Source organism: Hemiscyllium ocellatum, chromosome 11, assembly GCF_020745735.1.
Source record: "Hemiscyllium ocellatum isolate sHemOce1 chromosome 11, sHemOce1.pat.X.cur, whole genome shotgun sequence".
In the NCBI taxonomy this organism is placed as follows: Eukaryota; Metazoa; Chordata; class Chondrichthyes; order Orectolobiformes; family Hemiscylliidae; genus Hemiscyllium; species Hemiscyllium ocellatum.
The window spans coordinates 41,979,870-41,995,209 of record NC_083411.1 but is presented as its reverse complement, the minus strand read 5'-3'; the positions used below and the strand labels follow the sequence as shown (position 1 = coordinate 41,995,209).

The window sequence follows — 15,340 nt, the reverse complement described above, 5'->3', positions numbered from 1 at the left end:
TTGCTCTCCCTCACACCGCATTTCTCTCTCTTTCCCTCGCCGTACATCTCCCTCCCTTCCTGCACGTTTCTCCCCTTCCTTGTGTATCTCTCTCACTCCTTCTGTTTTTCTCCCTCCTTCCCTGCATATCTTTCTCACTTCATCTCTCTGTCAGCAACTCTTTCTCTCAGAGTGAGTAGGAGACAGATGATAAATATGTAAACACAGAATAGAAATTTTCTGATATAGTCAGGTTTTATATCTTGTTTTACCCATACTGTTTATTTAACAGTGCTGGTGTTAATTAAAATATTGATTAGACTTTACAAAGCAGTGAAAAAAATGTCATTAACATTTGAACTCATGACTTAAATACAACAATGCAGACTTATTTTACAGTAACATCAGATAATATGCAACAAACAACGATGGAAATAGAGTGCTCACCTCAGCAACACATAGACTAAAATAAACTGAAACCATACAGAGAAAATTAGCATTGTCCCTGTACAAGGATGACATGCAAATTCATGAAGTTTCTTTTCTCTCTTTCAGATCAGGGAGGGGGAGAGTTACCTGGATGCTGTGTTTCAGAAAGCAATCATACCCCTTAGATTGACTACCTCAAATTTGGTTAATGGACAGGGATAGAAGAGTGTGACTCCCAACAGGCAAGTAGAGGGATCCAGGAGGCAGTACTGAAGGAGTCTCATGTCTGAGCTTATCTAACAGCTTTGGGATTCTTGCTCCCTGTGCAGATGAGAGTGGGACTGGAGGGAAAATGAGCAAACTGACCATAGCACTGTGGTAAAGGGAGCCATTCAAGAAGGTGGAGAAAAAGAGAAATGTAATTGTAAACAGGGATAGTGTAGTTAGGGGAATATACACTATTATCTGTGGCCAAGATCAAACATCCTGAAGGCTATGTTTCCTGCCTGGTGCCTGATTTAGGATGTCTCATCTGGGCTGCAGAGAAACTTCAAGTGCAAGGAGAAAGAACTAATTATAATGGTCCATACATAGGGATACCAACGATATGTGTAGAAAGAGGAAAGACGTTCTGCTGAGAAATACGAGTAGCTAGGAGTTAAATTAAGAAGCAGAAACAAAACAGTAGTAACTTCAAGATTACCAGTTGAGCAATAAGCAAATTAGCACAGGATCAACAATATTAGAGAGGTAAACCGGTGGCTCAAAAACTGGTGTGAGAGAAACAGTTCTGATACCTGGGCACCAGTACAAGGGAAGGTGGGAGCTGATCCAATGCGACTGAGTTCTGGCAAATCATATAACCAGGGTTATGGATAGGGCTTGAAACTAAATAGTGTAGAGGGGTGTGGAATTCCGTTGCATGGAAAATTATGAACAAAGTTAACCTGGGTTGGGCGGGTGGGGGGGGGGGGGGTGCGGAGAGCGGGTGTCGTCACAGACTCAGCAGAGGTTATTAAAGTTTTTAGAATGAATAAAAGGGTCAGGAATCTAACGTGGAGCACAGCAGATAAGGGGTCAACTATGAGAAACAGGGCAGTCAGCACAGGACTGAGGGCATTGTACTTAAATGCATGCAGGTGATGAAACAAGGTAACGGAGCTTGTAATCTAGATGGTAGTTGATAGGTACGATGGTGTGGGTATCAGTGTGATTGCAAGGAGGTCAGAGCTGGAAATAAAATACCCAAGGATATGCACCCTATCGATAGGACAGGCAGAAGGGCAGAGAAGGAGAATATGAAGAAGTGATATGTCGAGTCAGAAGGCATAGAATCTGTGAGGGTCGAGATGAGGAACTGCAAAGAGAATAGATCCTGATGGGATCTATGTGAGGAAGAAGATCTATCAAGAGATAGAGGAGATCTCAGTTATCTGTAAGAATAATAGCGCGGTTATGGTAGGGGATTTTAACTTTCCAAACGTAGACTGAGACTGCCGTAGTGTTAAGGGTTTAGATGGAGAGGAATTTGTTAAGTGTGTACAAGAAAATTTTCTGCTTCAGTATGTGGATGTACCTACTAGAGAAGGTGCAAAACTTTGGTGTCAGTGGGGGAGCACTTTGGAGTCAGCGACCATAATTCTATTAGTTTTAAAATAGTGACAGAAAAAGATAGATGTTCTAAATTGGAGGAAGACCAATTTTGATGGTATTAGGCAAGAACTTTCAAAAGCTGACTGGGGGCAGATGTTCACAGGTAAAGGAAAGGCTGAAAAATGGGAAGTCTTCAGAAATGAGATAACAAGAGCCCAGAGAAAGTATGTTCCTGTTCGGGTGAAAGGAAAGGCTGGTAGGTTTAGGAAATAGATTAGATTACTTACAGTGTGGAAACAGGCCCTTCGGCCCAACAAGTCCACACCGACCCGCCGAAGTGCAACCCACCCATTCCCCTACATTTACCCCACACTACGGGCAATTAAGCATGGCCAATTCACCTGACCTGTGGGAGGAAACCGGAGCACACGGAGGAAACCCATGCAGACACGGGGAGAATGTGCAAACTCCACACAGTCAGTCACCTGAGTCGGGAATTGAACCCGGGTCTCTGGTGCTGTGAGGCAGTAGTGCTAACCACTGTGCCACTGTGCTGCCCACAAATACTGGAAAGACTAGAGAAATTGAGGTTTGTTTAAGAAAAAGAAGGAAGCATATGTCAGGTATGGACAGGAAAGATTGAGAGAATCCTTAGAACAGCATAAAGACAGTAGGAGTATACTTAAGAACGAAATCAGGAGGGCAAAAAGGGGACATGAGATAACTTTGGCAAATAGGGTAAAGGATAATCCCAAGAGTTTTTATAAATACATTAAGAACAAAAGGGTAAGAAGGGAGAGAATAGGGCCCCTCAAAGATCAGCAAGGCAGCCTTTGTGTGGAGCTGTGGGAGTTAGGGGAGATACTAAATGAGTATTTTGCGTTAATGTTTACTGTGGAAAAGGACATGGAAGATATAGAATGTAGGGGAATAGATGGTGATCTCTTGGAAAAAGTCCATATTTCAGAGGAAGAGAGTTTGGATGTCGTGAAACACATAAAAATGGATAAATCCCTAGGACCTGATCAGGTGTACCCTAGAACTCTGTGGGAAACTAGAGGAGTGATTGCTGGGCCTCTTACTGAGATATTTGCATCATTTATAGTCACAGGTGAAGTGCTGGAATACTGGAGGTTGGCTAATGTGGTGCCACTATTTAAGAAAGGTGGTAAAGAAAAGCCAGGGAACTATAGACCAGTGAGCCTGACATCAGTGGTGGGCAGGTTGTTGGAGGGAATCCTGAGGGACAGGATTTACATGTATTTGGAAAGGCAAGGACTGATTAGGGATAGTTAGCATGGCTTTGTGCATGGGAAATCATGTCTCACAAGCTTGATTGAGTTTTCTGAAGAAGATTGATGAAAGAGGATTGATGAGGGCAGAGCGGTAGATGTGATCTATATGGACTTCAGTAAGGAGGTCAACAAGGTTCCCCATGGAAGACTTTTAGCAAGGTTAGATCTCATGGAATACAGGGAGAACTAGCCATTTGGATACAGAACTGGCTCAAAGGTAGAAGACAAAGGTGGTGGTGGAGGGTTGTTTTTCAGACTGGAGGCCTGTGACCAGTGGAGTGCCACACAAGGATCGGTGCTGGGTCCTCTACTTTTCATCTTTTATATAAATGATTTGAATGTGAATATAGGAGGTGTAGTTAGTAAGTTTGCAGATGACACTAAATTTGGAGGTATAGTGGACAGCGAAGAAGGTTACCTTAGATTACAATAGAATCTTGATCAGATGGGCCAATGGGCTGAGAGGTGGCAGATGGAGTTTAATTTAAATAAATGTGAGGTGCTGCATTTTGGGAAAACAAATCTTTACAGGACTTATACGCTGAATGATAAAGTCCTAACGAATGTTGCTGACCAAAGGGAACTTGGAGTGCAGGTTCATAGCTCCTTGAAAGTAGAGTCGCGGGTAGATAGGATAGTGAAGAAGGCATTTGGTATACTTTCCTTTATTGATCAGAGTATCAAGTAGAGGAGTTGGGAGGTATGTTGCAGCTGTACAGGACATTGGTTAGGCCACTTTTGGAATATTGCATGCAATTCTGGTCTCCTTCCTGTCAGGACGATGTTTTAGATTAGAATAGATTAGGTTCCCTACAGTGTGGAAACAGGTCCTTCAGCCCACCAAGTCCACACCGACCCTCCGAAGAGCAAACCACCCAGACCCATTCCCCTACATGTATCCCTGCGCCTAGCACGACTAGCAATTTAACATGCCAATTCACCTAACCTGGACTGTGGGAGGAAGCCAGAGCACCCAGAGGAAACCCACGCAGATATGGGGAGAATGTGCAAACTCTCAGGTGTGAAACATGAAAGGGTTCAGAAAAGATTTACAAGCATGTTGCCAGAGTGGGAGGATTTGAGTGATAGGGAGAGGTTGAATAGTCTGGGGCTGTTTTCCCTGGAGCGTCGGAGGCTGAGGGGTGATCTTATAGAGGTTTACAAAATCATGAGGAGCATGGATAGGATAAATAGACAAAGTCTTTTCCCTGGGGTGGGGGAGTCCAGACTAGAAGACTTAGGTTTAGGGTGAGAGGGGAAAAATATGAAAGAGACCCAAGGGGCAACATTTTCAAACAGTATGTGTATCAAATGAACTGCCAGAGGAAGTGGTGGAGGCTGGTACAATTGCAGCATTTAAAAGGCATCTGGTGGATATATGAATAGGAAATATTTAGAGGGATATGAGCCAAGTGCTGGGAAATGGGAATAAATTAGTTTAAGATATTTGGTTGGCATGGACGATTTGGACTGAAGGGTCTGTTTCCAAACTGAACATCTCTATGACTCTATTACTCTGCAGTAAAGATGCTATAACAATAATCATGGGGCACTTCAATATGTAGGTGGACTGGAAAAATCAGGTTGGTAGCAGAACTCAAGAAAACTAATTCATGGAAAGTCTGTGAGATAGTTTTATTGGAACAGCTTGTGGTCGAGCCCTCTAAGGAACAGTCAGTTCTGGATTTGGTGATGTGTGATGTAACTATCTCGACTAGGGAGTTAAAAGTGAAGGAACTCTTTGGAGGCAGTGACCATAATATGATAGAATTCATCCTGTAGTTTGAGACGAAATAGCTGGAATCTGATTAATGACATTACAATTGAGTAAAGGAAACTAAAAAGACATGAGGGAGGAGCTGGCCAGAGTTGATCATAGAGTCATAGAGTCAGAGAGATGTACAGCACGGAAGTAGATCCTTCAGTCTAACCCGTCCATGCCGACCAGATATCCCAACCCAATCTAGTCCCACCTGCCAGCACCCGGCCCATATCCCTCCAAATCCTTCCTATTCATATGGTAAAAACAATGACTGCAGATGCTGGAAACCAGATTCTTGATCAGTGGTGCTGGAAAAGCACAGCAGTTCAGGCAGCATCCAACAAGCAGCGAATACCCATCCAAATACCTTTTAAACGTTGCAATTGTACCAGCCTCCACCACTTCCTCTGGCAGCTCATTCCATACATGTACCACCTTCTGCATGAAAGAGTTGCCACTTAGGTCTCTTTTTTATCTTTCCCTCTCATCCTAAATTTATACCTTCTAACTCTGGACACCCCCATCACAGGGAAGAGAAGGGAAGTCTAGCAGGGAAGATGGTGGAGCAGCAATGGCAGATTTTTGGGGGGTAATTCAGGAAGTACAGCAGAAACTTATCCAAAGGAAGAAGGAACATACTAAAAGAGTGATGTAGCAACTATAGCTGACAAAAGAAGTCAAGGGACAGCATGAAAGCAAAAGATAGAGCATACAAAGTGGCGAAGATTAGAGAGAAGCCAGAGGATTGGGATGTCTTTAAAATCCAACAGATGATAACTAAAAAAAAGTAAGGGGCAGAAGATGAAATATGATGGTGAGCCAGCTAAAAATATTAAAGAAGTCGGCAAGAGTTTTTTTGAAATGGAAGAAGGGAAGGCCATAGCTTTCCTTTATTGGTCAGAATATTGAGTACAGGGGTTGGGAGGTCAAGTTGCAGCTGTGCATGACATTGGTTAGGCCACTGTTGGAATATTGCATGCAGTTCTGGTCTCCTTCCTATCGGAAAGATGTTGTGAAACTTGAAAGGGTTCAGAAAAGATTTACAAGGATGTTGCCAGGGTTGGAGGATTTGAGCTATAGGGAGAGACTGAACAGGCGGGGGCTGTTTTCCCTGGAGCTTTGGAGGCTGAGGGGTGACCTTATAGAGGTTTACAAAATTACGAGGGGCATGGATAGAGTAAATAGGCAAAGTCTTTTCCCTGGGGTCAGAGAGTCCAGAAGTAGAGGGCATAGGCTTAGGGTGAGAGGGGAAAGATATAAAAGAGATGGAGCGACGTTTTCCCACAGAGGGTGGTACGGGTATGGAATGAGCTGCCAGAGGAAGTGGTGGAGGCTGGTACAATTACAATATCTAAAAGGCATTTGTATGGGTACATGAATAAGAAGGGTTTAGAGGGATTTGGGCCGGGTGCTGGCAGTGGGACTAGATTGGGTTGGGATATCTGATTGGCATGGACGGGTTGGACTGAAGGGTCTGTTTCCATGCTGTACATCTCTATAACTCTCTGACTCTAAGTGTAGAAATTGGACCACTGCAGAGGCAGTAATAGGGAACAAAGCAATGGCAGAGGAACGGAACAGATACTTTGCATCTGTTTTCACAGTGGAAGACACCAACTGCAGACCAGAGCTTCAAGGGAGTCTGTGGGCATCACTGAGGAGAAGGTGCTGGGGAAGCTGCAAGTGAAAATGTGGATAAATCACCCAGATCAGATTGACCATTTCCCAGAGTTCTGAAGATGATACCTTAGGAGATTGTAGAGGCATTGGTGGTGATCATTCAGGAAACACTTTCAAGAGTCAAGGAGGGTCCCAGAGATCTGGAAAATGTCTAATGGTTGTGAAGAGAGGGAGACAGAAGACAAAAAAATATAAGCCAGTTAACCTAATCCTAGTCATTGGTTGTATTTTAGAGACTATTTTTAAGGATGAGATTGTGGAGTACTTGGAAGTGCAAGGTAAAATAGAGCTGAGTCAACATGGGTTAATCAAAGCTGGTCATGCTTGACAAATCTGTTCAAACCATTTGAGGAGGTAAAAGTAAGTTATCAGTGGATATGATCTATTTAGATTTCCAGAAGGCCTTTGACAAGATGTCACACAGGAGGCTGCTAAATAAAATAAGAGCCCGAGGTGTTTAGGGATGAGGTACTGTATCGATTGAGGATTGCCTGACTGGCAGAAGACAGAAATTGGGAATAAAGTGTCTTTTTCAGGATGGCAGATGTTGAATAGTGAAGTTCTGTCTGGGATCATGTTGGGATCACAATTATTCATGTTCTATGTTAGTGACCTGGGAGAAAAGAACTGAGGGCATTGTTGCTAAGTTTGCAAATGACACAACAATACTTGGAGGGTCAGATAGTATCGGGGAAGCAGGGAAGCCACAGAAGGACTTGGACAGGCTAGGAGAGTGTGCAAAGAAGTGCCAGATCGAATATAATCTGTGAAAGTGTATGGTTATGAACTTAGTAGGAAGAATAGAGGGATAGACTATTTTCTAAATGAAGGAAAGATTTTGGAAATCTGAAGCACAAAGGGACATGAGAGCCCTGGTTCAGGATTGTCTTGAGCTTGAAATGCAGGATCAGTTGGCAGTTAGGAAGGCTCGTGCAATGTTAGTATTCATATCAAGAGGGCTATAATACAAGAGCAGAGGTGGACTATTGAGGCTGTGGAAAGCTCTGCTCAGACTGCATTTGAAATATTGTGAGCAGTTTTGTGCCTTGTATTTAAGGAGACATGCACTGGCATTGGAAGGGATCCACAGGAAGTTTACTACAGGAGGTTTATCAAGTGGTTTTCAAGCACATATCAAATCTCTGTTTCCACCTGACTTACCTTCTCTGGGCTTGAACAATAAGATATTATTTTATCAATGCTGATTTTCCTACAGCCATATCATGCCTGAATGATGTAGTGCATCCAGGTGTACCTCTATACATGACTTTATACTTATAGAATCATAGAGTCATAGAGATGTACAGGATGGAAACCGACCCTTCAGTCCAACTCGTCCATGCCAACCAGATATCCCAAGCCAATCTAATCCCACCTGCCAGCACCCAGCCCATATCCCTTCAAACCCTTCCTATTCATATACCCATCCAAATGCCTCTTAAATGTTGCAATTGTATCAGTCTCCGTCACTTCCTCTGGCAGCTCATTCCATACAGGTACCACCCTTTGCGTGAAACACGCTCCTTCTTTTGCCTCTCCCCTAAATATGGGAATACATTGTCTAACTGTCTCAGTATTCCTGTATTAGCCAGTCAAATTACAGGAGGTTTCCTTTGAGAACTGTTTACAATCCTTCTACCTGACTCTTGTTGTCTCTGACATCCTCTATTACTCTTCTCAGCCTAAACACTCGCTCCTCCTTATCCTCTTCCCTGCAATGATATTGTTTCAACGTGTTTATGAGAACATAAGACAATACGACATTGGGGCAGAAATTAAGCCATTCAGCTCATCGAGTACATTTAATCATTGCTGATAGGTTTCTCAATCTCAATCTCCTGCTTTCTCCCTGTAACCCTTGATCCCCTTGTCAATCAAGAACCTAACTATCTCCGTCTCAAATATACTCAATGATCTGGCCTCCACAGCCTTCTGTGACAGTGAATTATGTGATATAACTGATTTTCTTTCTATGATCTGTCAGCTAAGTCACTTTACTAACCATTCTAACTTGTTTGTATGGATTACTGAATTTCATTTTCAGAGGTTCACCTTGCAAAGGCATCCATACCATCTGCCACTTGAAATCTTCTGGTTGTTGAATGATCCGAGTATGAACATTCTGTGCCCTCTTTTATTGTTGGCCATGAGAATTTTAAATACCCTTGTACAACTTTGCATGTTGCTCTGAATCTTTTCAGTTTCATGGACACATAATTCAACATTGATTATTTGTCATTTTGTGTGAAGAACTTTTCTTTAATCAATTTTAATAGATTTCTAATCTCATTACCATAAATTTCAAATGGACTGAAACTCAATAGATTCATGTGGGGAATCTCTGGCAATAAACAGAAAGAAATCTAGTGCTGTGTTCTACACCTGTAGGCATCCATGACAGTGTGTCTTCATCATGTTTTTGAGAGATTAATGGCATATCTCCAAAGCTCCCTGTTTTTATAAATGATATATGGTTGACTGCAATTATTTTAGATCAAAACTTGTGCTGATATCCTGCTAAACTTTGGATTTCAAATAAGAGTGCTGTTGAGATTGTACCTCAATTGGTAATCCATAATGAGAAAAAAAAACAGGCTTCACAATTACTACTCAAAATGTATTCATCTGTCAAGGAAATAAATGTCTGGGAATCAGGTTGCTATTTCCATAAATGTAAGGATACACTGATGTCCCGCCTTCATTTCTAGTAATGGTCCTACACAATCCATTAACACTAGACAGATTTGTTTTGGAAAACTGGTACACGTATCAAATGTGTTGGTCTGATTACATGTTGGGATCTTCCAACCATCGAACAAGAAAGGCATGCTTTACAGAATTGAACTATGTCTTTATGAAATCCTGGCCATATATAAAAAAAATCATCGATGCCTGCATTTTCCGAATTCCTATACAGCCTACTCTAGAAATGTCATGTGCCACTCACAATGTCTTCTTGTGATATCTGGGTGGTACCATAATTTGATGAACAGCTATCCATTCTCCATCCCAGGGTATTTGGGAATGTCTCTACTTCCTCATCAGAATTCCATTTTTAGAATATAGCACTGCTGAACTCTTTTAGCCTCAGTATCAGTGTGAGCTCTTTGTGCCAACTTTAACTACAACTGGACTTTCCATGATGTTAGGCAAAACAATAGCTTTCACTCCTGCTAACTCATTTCCCAGAAGTAAATCAACTCTATCCACAGGTAATTTCTTAACCTCACCAATTACCACTAGTCCAGACAACAAGTCATACTCCAATAGGAACTTACACAATGGAACTGGGGTATACCTTCCTCCTAACTCAGCTGCTAACACTTTAATCATCAATTAACATTCTGGAGGAACACTCCAGGAGGGGAATTTGAGTAACACTTGCATCACTTATTTTTGTTATAGGCTTGGCTGCACATTTTGAAGAGCAAGAGCTAATCATAATTTTAGACAAATTTTCTTTACATGTCATGTCCACATTATTGACCTTTCCTGACTCACAGCAGTGGTTACCTCCAGTTTCTTAGCTGTAGGTACCGTTATGAATGATCCTTTTGAATTCCCTTTCCAGTCTCATTCTTATAAACTCAATAAATGCCATTAGTTTCAATGTTCTGAACAAATGTGACTCACTTTATTCCAAAGGATACACATTAGCCTTTGATTTTCACCTCTCCCTCTGTACTTCCATTTCTGATCTGAGGAAGAGACTTTGGAACACTCACAGTTATTCATTTATTACTTTGGATACTTGTTGACCTTTCACTCTCCCACGTTTTATTACTCTTACATGGGTGATGGAAAATGGTTCAGCTTTACAGATTAGTTTGTAATTTTCATCCATTACTGAAAACTGTTTAGCAGTTGCAACAATTTGGTATCAACACGGGTTCCTATTTCGGAAGGTCATGAACATTTTAAATTTCTCTGTAAGAATGATCTTTCTTTTTATGTGATCTGAGCTTCTAATGCTTATATTAATCTAGCAAAATGACCTTGCATAAACCTTTGAAGTTTAATATAATGATATGGCTGTGTTTCTTGCTCAAAACATTCTTCTTCAAGATTTTAATTGGGCAGTGACATGATAATGGGGCTCTCTGAGAGTTCCTCTTTGAAAAGCACATGCTCGTGCCCTTTTACAGAACCGTCCAAACAAACTTATCAACAGATTGTTAGGATGATTACTTGCGTGGCATAATTTGGAATCTGTTATTTCTGAAGTAAATGCTTACCTTAAGCTGGTCCTCAGGCATCTTCCTTTTCTGGATGTTTGTGATATTCTATGTTAAGACCAGATGTGTTAATTCTGCAGATCTGTTCTTTGTTAACTGCAAGCAAAGTGTTTGGAGCTCTCTTCTTAGGGAAAATCTATCTTAAGTTAGAACTGTGTAAATAGGTTGCAAAGTTGCAATTCAATAAAAATGTCAGTGGATGTCCAATCCACATTGAGGTTTCTGCTATTCAAGATTTTGCCTGAAAAATATTGCATTGTACCAACTTTGGTCACAGGTCACTGATATACAATCAGCGTAAATTAAAATGACTCCTTCTAATAGCAAAGAGTTTGAAACTGTATTTTTGAAAGATTGTTACTTATATGATTCCGTGTTTCTATGATTAGTAGTAAAGCCATCCAACTTTTACAACTGAGATGCATTAGCCTTGTCAGCCTTTTTTGCAATTAAGTCAATCAGAAATTCATTTTATCTTGAGAGAATTCACATTCCAATCAAAAGAAATTAGCTGCATTTACTTGATCATTCATGCTCTTATTTAATGAATTATCCACAGGTGCGTAAAGCTGTCTAAACTAAAAGAAAATGACAGATGGTGGTGGGAAACAATTCCTCTTCCTGAATTTTCTGCTATCCAAGTTGTTGTCTTGTTAATATTCAATTAGTTTTTCAAATATTTGCTCCCAAGATTTTGGAGTTATCCACCACTGCTACCACGGTGTGAGCTTATCTTGAGCATCGTGTTGCAGAAGAAGTTTTGTGTAGATATTTTATTATTGAAGAAGCTAACAGCCATTTATTCTAACTAAGCATATGTATAAATACCTGTATTGTTCAGGCACATAGGTGTCTGGGCTAATACAATGTTTATTTTAATCACTCATGAGGTGAGGGCGTTGGTCACTCAGCTAGAATTTATTGCCTATCCCAGAAGAGAGTTAAAAGTCAACCACATTGCTGTTGCTTTGGAGTTATACATAGTACAGATTGGGAAGGATGGTAGTTTCCTTCTCTAAAGAACATTAGTAAATCAAATATGTTTTTATGACAATCAACAATGGTCATCATTAGAATTTTAATTCTAGATTTTCATTGAATTCAAATTCCACCATCTGCCATGGCTGGATTCGAACCTTGGTCCCCAGAATATTACCTAGGTCTCCAGATTAACAATTCATTGATAATACCCAACGAGATATACATAAGATTACAATGCGAAACGGGGGAAGAGATTGCTTGCGCTTTTGGCGATGATCTTCACGTCCTCACTGTCCACAGAGGTAGTACCAGATGATTGGAGGGTGGCAAATGTTACTCCCTTGTTCAAGAAAGGGAATAGGAATAATCCTGGGAATTACAGACCAGTCAGTCTTATGTTGGTGGTGGGCAAACTATTGAAGAGGATTCTGAGAGACAGGATTTATGATGATTTGGAAAAGCATGGTTTGATTACAAGCAGGCAGCAGTGATGGGCAGGTCATGCCTCATAACCTTATTGAATTCTTTGAGGATGTGACAAAACATGTTGATGAAGGTAGTGCCAAATCGGCTCAGGATTTTATATCTGTCAATAAGGTTACCTCTTATATTTCTAACCTCTGGATACTTAACCACCCTTTTTAACCAGTCATCATAAAATGGTCCTCCTATCTCAGCTACCAGTAAAATTCACCCGAGAGTCATAGATTCATTGAGTCGCACAACCTGGAAACAGACAGCAAAAACAGAAATTGCTGGAAAAGCTCAGCTGATCTAGCAGCATGTGTGAAGAGAAATCGGAATTAATATTAAGGGCCTGGCAACCCTTCCTCAGAAGGAAACAGACTCTTAAGTTCGATACATTCTTGCCGCTCAAATATCCTAATCCCATTTGCCAGCATTTGGCCCATATCCCTCTAAACCCTTCCCATTTATGGACTCATCTAGGATGCTTTTAAATGTTTTCCTTGTACCAGCTTCAACTGCTTCCTCTGACAGCTCATTCCACACACACAACACACTCTGGGTGAAAACTTTGCTTCTTAGGTTCGTTTTAAATCTTTGCCCTCTCACTTTCAATCTATGGCTTTGCACTCCCCCACCCTGAAAAAAAGACCTTATCTATTTACCCTATCCCTGATTTTGTAAATCATAAGGTCACCCCTCAGTCTCTGACCCTCCCCAGAAAATAATCCCAGCCGATTCACCTTCTCCCTACAGCTCAAACACATCCAACCCTGGCAACATCCTTGTCAACCTTTTCTGCATCCTTTCAAGTTTCCCAACATCCTTCCTACTGCAGGCGACCAGAACTGAAGGCAGTATTCCAAAACTTGCCTAACCAATGTCCTGCACAGCCATAACATGACATCCTAACTCCCATACTCGATGTACTGACCAATAAAAGCAAACATAGCAAAAGCCTTCTTCATTACCCTGTCAACCTGTGACTCAATTTTCAAGGAACTATGAATCTGTACTTAATGAGTACTTTGTGTCAATATTAATGGAGGAGAGGGACATGATGGATGTTAAGGTTAGAGTTTAATTATTCTCAGTCAAGTTGGCATAAGGAATGAGGAAGTGTGGGTATTCTAAAAGACATTAAGATGGACAAGTCCCCAGGTCTGGATGGCTTCTTTGTTTGGTAACATGCCCCAGGACCCCACTATTGAGTGTTTAAGTTATAACCTGATTTGCCTTAGTAAAATGCAACATCTCAAATGTACCTAAATTAAACTTCATCTGCCACTCCCCAGCCCAAAGGTCTATCTGACCAAGGTCTTATTGTACTCTGAGGTAATCTTTTTCACTACACCACAAATTTTGGTGTTACCTGAAAACTTACAAACATTCCACATAGATTCACATCTAAATCATTTATATAAATGACAAAACACCATAGACCCAGCATAGATCTTTGAGGCACACGCTGGTCACAGGTCTCCATTCCAAAAAATAACCCTCGACCACTACCCTCTGTCTCCTACCTTCGAGTCAATTTTGTATCCAAATGGCTAGTTCTCCCTGAATTCCATGTGATCTAATCTTGCTAACTGATCTACCATGTGGCATCTTGTCAAACACCTTAGTAAAGTCCATACAGATGTCCATCATTCTGCCTTCATCAATCCTCTTTATTACTTGTTCAAAAAACTCAATCAAGTTTGTGAGACAGGATTTCTCATGCACAAGGCCATGTTGACTGTCCCTAATCCATCCTTGCCTTTCCAAATACGTGTAAGTCCTATCCCTCAGAATCTCTTCCACCAAATTACCACCACTAGTATCAGCTTCACCAGACTATAGTTTCCGGCTTTTTCTTACCACCTTTCTTAAATAACAGCACCATATTAGTCACCCACCAGTCTTCCGGCATCTCACCTGTGGCTATTGATTGTACAGATGGGGCCAGCAATCACTTCCCTAAATTTCCATAGAGTTCTGGAATGCACCAAATCAGGTACTGCAGGTTTATTCACCTTTATGCATTTTAAGGCACCCAGCACCACCTCCTCTGTAATATGGACACTTTTCAAGATATCACGATTTATTTCCCCAAGTTGTCTAGCTTCCAAATCCTTCTCTGAGGTTTCTTTGATGTTCTTTAAATGCTTTTACATCCTTTCTCAAATAGGCTGACCTAAACATTCATGATGCCCACATGCCACAATAATTGAAATGTATGCCATCAGGAGAGGGGGGAGATAAAAGGGGTGGAGGAGTTACATTACTGGTCAGAGAGGATATCACAGCTGTGCTGAAGGAGGCATCTCAGGAATAGAGAATTCGACGTTTCGAGCATAAGCCCTTCATCAGGATGAAGGGCTTATGCTCGAAACGTCGAATTCTCTATTCCTGAGATGCTGCCTAACCTGCTGTGCTTTGACCAGCAACACATTTGCAGCTGTGATCTCCAGCATCTGCAGACCTCATTTTTTACACGTGCTGAAGGAGGGCACTATGAAGGACTCGAGCTGTGAGGCAATATGGATACAGCTCAGAAATAGGAACGATGCAGTAGATTAGATTCCCTACAGTGTGGAAACAGCCCCTTCAGCCTAACTAGTCTACACCAACCCTCTGAAGAGTAACCCATCCAGACACACCCCCCCTAACTAATGTATCTAACTCTACGGGCAGTTTAGCATGACCAATTCACCTGACCTGCACGTCTTTGGACTGTGGGAGGAAACCGGAGCACTGGGAGGAAACCCACACAGACACGGGGAGAATGTGCAACCTCCACACAGACAGTTGCCTGAGGCTGGAATCGAACATGGGTCCCTGGCACTGTGCTAACCACTGAGCCACCCAGTTTTAACTATATTAAAATTGTACGACAGGCCTCCCAACAGTGTATGTGAGATAGAGGTACAAATACA

The 15,340-nt window shown here is 41.5% G+C and overlaps 1 non-coding gene across 1 annotated transcript; it reads left to right on the top strand.

Annotated features, from left to right (window-relative positions):
- The first annotated feature begins 426 nt into the window (after window positions 1-426).
- Window positions 427-529, top strand: LOC132820555 (U6 spliceosomal RNA). Its single transcript, XR_009645217.1, has one exon. It is a non-coding gene; the product is annotated as a U6 spliceosomal RNA (small nuclear RNA).
- Window positions 530-15,340: the final 14,811 nt, after the last annotated feature.